The sequence below is a fragment of the Dipodomys merriami genome, unplaced genomic scaffold, assembly GCF_024711535.1.
Source record: "Dipodomys merriami isolate MVZ:Mamm:240054 unplaced genomic scaffold, mDipMer1.0.p SCAF_76, whole genome shotgun sequence".
NCBI lineage: Eukaryota > Metazoa > Chordata > Mammalia > Rodentia > Heteromyidae > Dipodomys > Dipodomys merriami.
In genome coordinates this window covers 5219009-5227483 of record NW_027206357.1, presented here as the reverse complement: position 1 = coordinate 5227483, position 8475 = coordinate 5219009, and positions in this window count along the sequence as shown.

Below are 8475 nucleotides of genomic sequence, written 5' to 3'. Positions count from 1 at the left end.
AGCTAAAGACACCTAAGCTGTGACACTTTGCTGCAAGGGGTCCTTGGCTCCACGTGGTAGAGCGCTAATCATGATCCCAAGATGAAAGTCAGAGCCTAGGCTCTGATTTCAAGGTTCATGATGGAGAAAACTAAACAAAAACAATTGTCTGAAGGAGACAACTCACTAGATTTCAGTACATACATCATTTTGGCCCTGACATGGGGCATATCTGAGCCTCAACTTTCCCACCTGTGCAATCAACTTACTTGTGGATCCCTTACAAGGACCAGATGAAAGAATGAACCCCGTGAAGGACTAAGAAAACAATAGCTTATGAAGAACTCATCACATAGCTGTATCCCACATGCTGTCATTAGAATTATGGTTCTTTCATCAGTATCACCATTCTTTCAGAAACACATCACAAACCTCACAAACTTTACATCTAATGATTTAGAGGGGCGTGTTTTTTGGGGGGAGTCAGCCACGTGGATTGCACTCAAAGGTTTGGGGTACTCTCCTAAGATCTTTAGCTCAAGGCTAGGGCTCTACTACCTTGAGCCACAGGTCAGAGTTTCACAGACTTCCTGCCAGGGTTGGGTTCTAAACCCACCAGTGTCAGATCTCAGCCCCTGAGTAGCTTGGTTGACAGGGGTGAGTGAGCCAGCAGCATCTGGTTCCATAGAGCTGGGTTGCAGTGGTTTATGTCTGGCTAAGTCAGGTTAGATGTCACCTGTCAACACCAGACTCCCAGTTTGCTCTCTGATGAGATATTTGCAGGACTATCCTTATTCATTGCAGTCAGAACATTCTATCTTTTTTTTTGTTGCCAGTCCTAGGGTCTTGAATAAGGGTCCAGACACAGTCCCTATGCTTTTATGCTCAAAGCTAGTACTCAACTGCTTAAGCAAGACAGCACAACTTCAGGATTTTTCTGTGCATATGGTAGTGAGGAATCGAATCCAGGGCTTTGCATGTCCTAGGCAAGCACACTACCACTGAACCCCAGGAGTGACAAGTGTACAAACAAATAAATGTGTAGATTGGTATATAGATAGATAGGTAGGTAGATAGATAGATAGATAGGTAGATAAATAGATAGACAGACAGACAGACAGACAGACAGACGGACGGACGGACGGACGGACGGACGGACGGACGGACGGACGGACGGACGGACGGACAGACAGACAGACAGACAGACAGACAGACAGACAGACAGACAGATAGATAGATAGATAGATAGATAGATAGATAGATTGATTGATTGATTGATAGATAGATAGTTTGATTGATAGATTGATTGATTGATAGATAGAGGTATATGCTTAAAACAAGAAAAAGATGTCTGTATATTATGAAATTGCATACATGATATTACTACTGATTATTGGCAATTAAATTATTCCTTCCTTTTTTAAGTATCATGATTGAATACATAATAAAGTATTAATTAAAAATTAATGAAGTATAATTGTTGTGTATAGTTTTATATTATAATCATACACTAACTAGTAATTTATTTGTTACTTTTATAACATTTCATTTGTATGGATGTATATCAGAATGCGTCTTAGGTTCTCCCACCATTCATTAGTGACAGTACCAGGATTCGACATCCAGGACTAAGTTGCCTCTTTTGGCTATGGCTTCCCTAATAGCCCGCCAAACATCAGCAATGCAAGGTCATGTACACTTTCTGGGCTTTGTCATTTAGACCCAGGATGGCCACAATACAAAAGGGAAAAAAAAAGTAAAACCACCTTATTCAATGTCTCAGTTTTTTTTTTTTTTATTGTGAGATTACCGTACAGAGGACTTACAATTACATGGGCAAGATAACGAATACATTTTTATCAAGCATTGTTGCCTCCTCTTGTTTCCCCTTCCAATCTCAATTTTATCCTTCTCTTTTGATTTTTTTTGCCAGCCCCGAGATTTGAACTCGGGTCCTAGGATCCCAACGTCGATTGTAGCAGAGATACCAAGACCTGAGTTCCAGCCCCATGCTTGGCCAAAAATATTATAATAATAAGGCCCTGGCTTGGAATTTGCATGATTTTTCTTTCAGGCCTTTGATTTGAACTCAGGGTCTGGGTAACTCTGTGAAACTGTGGGTGAAGGGTAAGCTTACAATCCTTGAAAAGAAGAAATTCAGATCAGTTCCCAGGGCCTGAATTGAAGCCCCAGCACTGGAAAAACTAATATTTATATATGAGATTCATTTATATTACATGGGTTTACTGCATATGATGTTTATTACCTTTATTAATTTAGTATTATTACACATATAATATTTCATTACATGATATCATCTAGGATATATTTGCATATGGATTATACATCATACTGAGACCGAGGACTTTCACAGAGAAGGAAAAAAAATGTGTCAAAATTAGCTTATTAATCCACGAATAAATTTTTGGCCATGCTGGGATTTCAACTCACAATGCCCAATCCATAAATGGGGTCAAAATCTTAAAAGACCAGCGTCCGGCAAACTGAGCTGCCAGGAAGTTCTGAGGACCTGTGATCAAGCCACAGTAGTGCCCAGTATATATATATTGATAGATGTAAATATATATATATATATATATATATATATATATGAGTGTGTGTATATATATCTGCAGATATATGTGTATATATATATATATATACATATATATATATATATACAGAGAGGGAATGTGAGGATATTGTTATATAAATATATATATAACCAATTATTAGTGATTACATTATGCCTCCCTTTAATGAAGTATCATGGTTGAAAACTTATGAAAGTATTAATTATAACTTAGTCAATATCCTTCCATTAGGTGCTAGAATGGAAGATACAAATCCAATAATTTGTGTGTGGCATTCTAAAATAGAATCATGAATTAACTTCAAATTATTACTTTTATAACATTCCAATAGCATTCACATGAATAAGAATGAGTTTGTCAGATTCTCCCTCCATTTGAGGGGGGCAGACCTAGCATTCGAACTCCAGGTCTGGGTAGTTTACTTCGAATGCAAAGCATTGGAATGGCACTGTGAAGACTTCAGATTGTCAGGATTAAAAAAAGAACAACAAGAAAAAAAAAGCCAGGTGTCAGCGGCATCTGCCTGTAATTCTAGTTCCTCAGATGGCTGAGATAGAGAGAATGCCAGTTTGAATTCAGCTGGGGCAAGAAAGTTCCTGACACACTTATTTCTAAGAGACCACAGGGGGAAAAATACACACATGGGCGTGCTGTGGCTCAAGGGCAGAGCACTACCCTTGAGCAAAAGGGACAAGGCCTAGACTCATAGTTCAATCCTGTACCTGCCCCCCCAAAAAAAGAAGGCAGTAGTAATTCTATGTCTCTGTGTATGGATGGATGGTGTATGGATGATGGGCATTCAGCAGGTTGCCCATGCCCAGCCCCAAAACCTGGGCAAGCTCGGACAAGCACTCAGATAGTACTAACTCTGAGCCAGCAGCTTGAACATAGCATCCTTCTCTACCATTTAAGTACGGAAACCCCAAAAGCTTTGCCTGGGCTGCTGTGTGCAACGGGTGCATTATGTTCTGGGTGTGGTGTCCTATCAGGACACCTAGAAGCCAGCCACTGCCTCCAGAAAGAACACACTTCCTAGGCTTTAGGAGCTGTCCAAGGTTCTGGCTCCATATTCTAGATCCCTCTGTAGGATGTGGGGCCTGGTGGCTATAACTCATTCATCATTCCTGATTGCCGAGTCTCAAGCTGGTCCCAAATTCTGGCAAAGATAGGAAATAGCCAGTGATTTCAGCGCCAAAAGGGGTAAGCCAATAAATCCAACCCTCATATCTCCTGTTAGAAGTAAGCCTGGGGCTGCGAATGTGGCTTAACCGTAGAGTGCTTACCTAGATTGCATGAAGCCCTGGGTTCAATTCCTCAGTACCAGAGAAAAAGAAAAAGCCAAAAGTGGCACTGTGACTTAAATGATAGAGTGCTAGCCTTGAGCAAAAGAAGCTTAGGAACATGCCCAGACCTTGAGTTTAAGGCCAAGACTGGCAAAAAAAGGGACCCTGGTGAGACATATTCTTCTGGCACTCAGAGGAGGGCCGAGAATAAAAGTAAGAGGTAGAGGTCAGGCGCTGGTGGCTCACCCCTGTAATCTTAGCTACTCAGGAGGCTGAGATGTGAGGATCAAAATTAGAAGCAGGAAAGACAATATGAGACACTTTTCTCCAATTAAACACTCAAAAAGCCAGAAATAGTGCTATGGTTCAAGTACTAGATTGCTAGCCTTGAGCACAAAATCTCAGGGATACTGTCAAGGCCATGAATTCAAACCCCCAGACTGGCACAAACAAACACACCCAGATAGAGCATTTGCCAGTCGGCCTTCACAAGTTCCATCTCTAGCAATTCAATATTTTTTTTTAAAAAAGACGGAAAAGGGAAGGAAAGACTTGTTCCAGAAGGTGATATAACCAGTGCCAAAATTCCACAGGAGTTCTAAGATGTGGATTCAGGACAGAAGGTACAGCATAGGCAAAGGTCCTGAGGTGGGGTTTAGTGCAGGTGATGTGGGTGGAATTAAGATTCTGTTGCTTCAGACAAGTGTGGCAGGACATTTAAGGCTGGATCAAGTTTTGTACTTGAGTCACAGGTAGGGCAGAGGGTGGGGTCCTAGAATCAGGCCCAGGGGGAAGATTAGGTTGGCTTTTCAACAAGGACCCCAGCCATTCCCAGTGTCTGGAAGCCTATTTTTCAAAGTTCCTGACCCTCAGAGGCCTCCTTTGCATGGAGTCAGGGCAAATGCAGTGAAGAACTCTTTCTTAAGAAAATCTTCTTGCCTGCTGCCAATAGTAGCTCAACCCCTGTAAATCCTAGCTACTCAGGAGACTGAGATCAGATATCGTGGGTCAAAGACAGCTCAGGGGAAGAAAATTAGTGAAACTCTTTTCTTGCCAATGAACTACCAAAACCAAAAATGGAAATGTGGCTCAAGTGGTAAACTGCCAGCCTTGAGAAAAAGTTAAGAGACCAGGGCCAAGACTCTGAGTTCAAGCCCCAGTACTAGCACAGAAAAATAAATAAATAAAAGCTTTCAGAAGCTCCTAGCCCACTGTGGTGAAAGGACAGATCAGCTAAGTGCATGTGGTTCACGCATGTCCTCCTACCTCCTCAGGAGGCTGAAATCTGAGGATCGTGGTTTAAAGCCAGCACAGGCAAGAAAGTCCAGAGGACTCTGATCGACAAGGAACCACCAGAAAACTAGAAGAGGTTCTGTGGCTCAATTGGTAAGCTGTAGAGCTGAGGGACAGTGCCCAGGCCCAGAGTTCGAGCACCTAGGGCTTGGATTCAGGGCCTGGTTGTCATCCCTGAGTTTCTTTTACTCAAGACTTAGGCTCTACAACTTGAGCCACAGCACCATATCTGGCTTTTTTTGGGGGGAGGTGTTGGTTTATGGGAGATAAGAATTTCAGAAACTCTCCTGCCTGGGCTGGCTTTGAGTCGCATCCATCAGTCCTCAGCCTCCCCAATAGCCAGGAGAATGTGTGAGAACCACTGGCACCTGACCACCACCATCTATTTATAATCCCCTTGGGCCAGTGCTGGAACTTCTGCACTGCACCCCCCTTGTTGTGAGTGGGAAGAAGACGTGGGTGGGTTTGATACTTCAACAGCCTATGTACCTTTGAGCATTGTTCCAGGTCTGTCTGATGGCAGTTTCCTCGTCATACACAGCAATGACTTGGTTCTGTCACAGAAAAAAATGTCCCCCAGGAGGTGTCAGTTCTGGGGTCTTTCCTCTTCAAAGCACCCCCACTCCCTGAAATGACACACCCCAGAAAAGTAAACTATACATAGAGTGAATTCATTTTCTTATAACCAGCGTCTGGCCAGAAAGGTAGCAGTGGGGAATCCCGATCCAGACCAGCCTGAGCATATATTAAGTCTCTATCTTGGAAATGCCCAAGACAGAAAGTCTTGGCTCAAAATGGTAGAAGATCTGACTGGCACGCCTAAAGCCTTGAATTCAAACCCTAATATACTAAAAAGAATCGGAGGGCCCCTGCCAGAGGCTCATGACAAAAATCCTAGCTACTCAGGAGGCTGAGATCTGAAGATCACCGGTCAACATTTAAAATAGGTTTGGCCTCGGCCATCAGACATCATGATGAGAAGACCCAAAGTCTGACCCATGACTGTGCTCTCCATACTAACAGGTATTTCATACTTACTAAGTGCTGGCCATGCTCTCTGTCCCCCTGGGGACCCATGCCCTGCGGGCTCAACCCCCAGGTCCTCCCAAGCTCCCTCTGCCACCAACCAGGCCCAAGGGAGTAGACAGCTCCAGGGCACACAGATACCTTGGTCTTATAATTTAACGGTGCTGAGTCCCCATCAAGCATCTCTCCCTTCCAGGTCCCCAGACCTCAGCAACAAAGCCCATGTACCCCCCAAAAAGGCAGGCAGAAGTTACCAAAGGGTCCAGCATTCATTGGTACAGCCCACATCTACACACACACACACACACACACACACACACACACACACACACACACACACACACACACACACACACACACACACACACACACACACACACACACCCAGCAGGGATGGTTCATGTTTGTCTTCCTTGCTACTCAGGATGCTGTGCTTTGAGGATCACGGTTCAAAGCCAGCCCATGCTGGAAAGTCTGTGAGGCTCTTATCTACAGTGAACCACCAAAAAGCCAGAAGTGGGGCTGTGGCTCAAGTTTCAGAACAATAGCTTTGAGCACAAAAGCTCAGGAACAGCACGTAGGACCTGAGTTCAAGGCCCAGGTCTTCTACCTCCAAACACACACAGACACAGACACAGACAGAAAGACAGACAGACAGACACACACACACACACATACACACACGCACGCACACACACACACACACACACACACACACACACACACACACACACACACACACACACACACACACACACACACACACGGAGAGCCCAAGGCTTCAGCAGGCCCTGAGAACAGAACCATGAATTCTTTCCATTAGGATCACATCCCACCCTCAAGAAGGTGGCACTACAAACATCAGACCCACTATAGACAAACCAGTAAGCCTCTCACATATCTGGAATGTCTCATAGTCCAGCAAGGCAGTTCCTACTGTACACATTGCTATGTAAAAAACTTAGCCCCCTCTTTTTTGTAGTTGGTCATGAGGTTTGACTCGGCCAGGGCGCTGTCCCTCAGCTCTTCAGCTGAAGTTGGGCACTCTCCCACTTGAGCCACAGTGCCAATTCCTGTTCTCTGGTGGTCCATTGGACTTCAAGTCTCACAGACTTTTCTGCCCATGCTGGTTTGGACCTATGTCTTCACATCTCAGCCTTCTGTGTAGCGAGAATGTGAGTTGTGAGGCATCAGCGGCTTCCGGCTTCAGCCACCTTCGCATACCCAGAGGAAACCCATCCTTGTCTGGCCACAAACTTCTTGCAACCCTTGACTTAAGACTTTGTCACCTAACATCCAAATCCATCCTTCAATGGAGAGAATACAGACACAACAATCCCAGCCCTGCAACCATTTGCCCACTCGCTGCCTGTCACAGGCCACGTCCTCTTGAAGCTGTGGCTTCAAACTGTGGCAAACTTGGGGAGTTCTTAGAAATGTTTGTACAGTGAATCCAGCACCTTGTCTCTCAACCAAAGCACCCCCCCACGCCTCACCCCCCTCCCCCGGCACACTTCCACCATCCTTTGCAGGTAAAGGTGTTGGATTTCTTTCTTTTTTTCAGTTGTGGAGCTTGAACTCTGATTCTGGGTGCTGTCCCTGAGCTCTTCAGCTCAAGGCAAGCACTCTACTACTTCAGCCACAGCACCCCTTCTGGTTTTCTGGGTGGTTCATTGGAGATAAGCATCTCAGGGTGTCCAAAACTAGCTTTACAATGTCGATGCGGAGGGGGGAAGGGGGGGAAGGAGAAGGATTGGGATTGTGGGGGAGGGGGGAGGCTGGGAAGGGATGTGAAGGGAAAACAAAGGAGGAGGCTGCAATGCTTGGTAAGAAATGTAGGCATTATACTGCCCACGTAATTGTAACTCCTCTGTACAGTATGTTCACAAATAAAATAAAATTAAATTTAAAAAAAAAGAGTCTCAGGGTCTTTCCTGCTGAGGATAGCTTTGAATTGTGATCCTCAGCTCTCAGCTCCTGAGTACCTAGGATGACAGCCATGAGCTACTGGCACCCGGCCAAAGATACTTTTCCATTCCTTTCACCGTATCCCCTCAGGAAATTGAGATCTGAGGATTACAGTTGAATGCCACCCTTGACAGCAAAGTCCATGAGAACACTTTTTCTCCAATTAAACACCCAAAAAAGTTGGAAGTGGATCTGTGGCTCAAATGGTAGAGTGCTAGCTTTGAGCATCAAAGAGAAGGGATAAAACCCAGGCCCTAGTTTCAAGCTTTTTCTAGCAAAGACCCACCTAAGAAAGTGAAGCAGGTGGACACACAGGAGCTCAAAGCTCACAC